The sequence below is a fragment of the Rhyacophila brunnea genome, unplaced genomic scaffold (genome assembly GCF_057557595.1).
Source record: "Rhyacophila brunnea isolate RB1 unplaced genomic scaffold, BYU_Rbru_1.0 scaffold_18, whole genome shotgun sequence".
Lineage (NCBI taxonomy): Eukaryota > Metazoa > Arthropoda > Insecta > Trichoptera > Rhyacophilidae > Rhyacophila > Rhyacophila brunnea.
In genome coordinates, this window is record NW_028232837.1 from 26409200 (window position 1) to 26410787 (window position 1588).

Genomic DNA, 1588 nt, shown 5'->3' on the forward strand with positions numbered 1-1588 from the left:
TCTAGTTGTAGTATTGAGGTGACGAGCTACAAAATAATCTTATAGGGAATGTTGCATACATGCAATACTACCGACGATTTTTTTTTTTATTAACCCTAAAACAGGATAGCAAGTATTATTTTTATGTAACTTAATACCATAAGCACACCTGCAGTGAAGTAGAAACAGAATCTCCGCCTCTCAAGCCGTGGTTTGTCAGTTCGAATACTGTCTCTGAAAAATGTTGCTGTTTTATCCAAAACCCAATGCGTAAAGTGAATGAATACCATAGTGTAAAATTAATCTGTTAATAAAACCTCCAGTTTGCGAGGTCATATGCAGGTTTCCCTTTTTTTATGTAATTTTTAAGGTTTTTTTTTTTAAATTGTTTTGGAAGTTTAAATGGCTAAATGGTTTACAGTTGCTTTTTTGTTACCGCTATCTGTACTGTCAATATTGATTGAGGCTGATTATTATTTGTTATAAAATTAGGATTTCTATTATCCTGACCTTGGTGGTGGATTGACCTATTCCACATTTTTATTTGACCAAACTTCAACAAACAAAAAATTCAAATTATATGCTTGTGGAAGTTTATTGTTTATTGTATAATAATATAACATGTCCAGTGAGACATAACTGTTTTAAACTCTTTACCTCTGAAATTTATGAATCAGTAATAAATAGTTCAATTCACCATCAAGTTTATGTTGTGTATTGCCCTGCCATAAAAAAAATATTTATAATAATGTATATTTATATGCAGGAAATTAAAAAATGTCGAAATTTATAGTAGGTACTTACCCTGCTGTTAAAAATTTGTTTCTATGTCTAAATACATATATTATCTTTTTGGAACTTTTTAAAATAAGTTACCCATAATTAGCCAGAAATACTTAATTATAGAATAAGATTAATAATAATTCTTTGTGATACGCAATATTATTAAAATGCCAAAATATTCAATAAAATGTATCTCTTGACTTCCAATATTCATTAATTCATTTGAATATACGAATATTAAATTTGTTCAATGACTGTAACGCCTAACGCTTGCCTAAAATATTGTTTCTCCGATCTGAGTTTCAATTCCTCTGGCTCGACAGCGTTTTAACAGGCCTATTCTAGAATACACTTTAACTTTTTAGATAGGATGTTAAAATGTGTACTTATTTGAGAATACTGATAAAGATTATGGGCATCCTGCCACTAAAATTCTCAGTCATGTTTATTGCAATTTTAAAGTAGGTTACATGATTTTTTTTTTTGACTATCATTTCATATATCTGTCCCCTGTTTACATAATTATGTTGAAATTTTATTTGTAAAAAAAATTATGACATAATTCATGATTTAGTATTTGGGAAGAAACTCAGTTTTGTTTCGTGATTTTACGATGTAGGTATTTAAGAGTTTTTTCATACTATAAATTACAAGAACTATTTTTAATTGTAATAATTAAAAGGGGTCGTCCATATATGACGTCTCGTCCTAAGGGTCGGGAGGGAGTCTGGTATAATGGAATGATTTGTGACGCAGGGGATAAACAGGTAACAAATTTTTAACTCATTTCTTTTCAGAGAATAAAATATTTCATGCTAACACAATA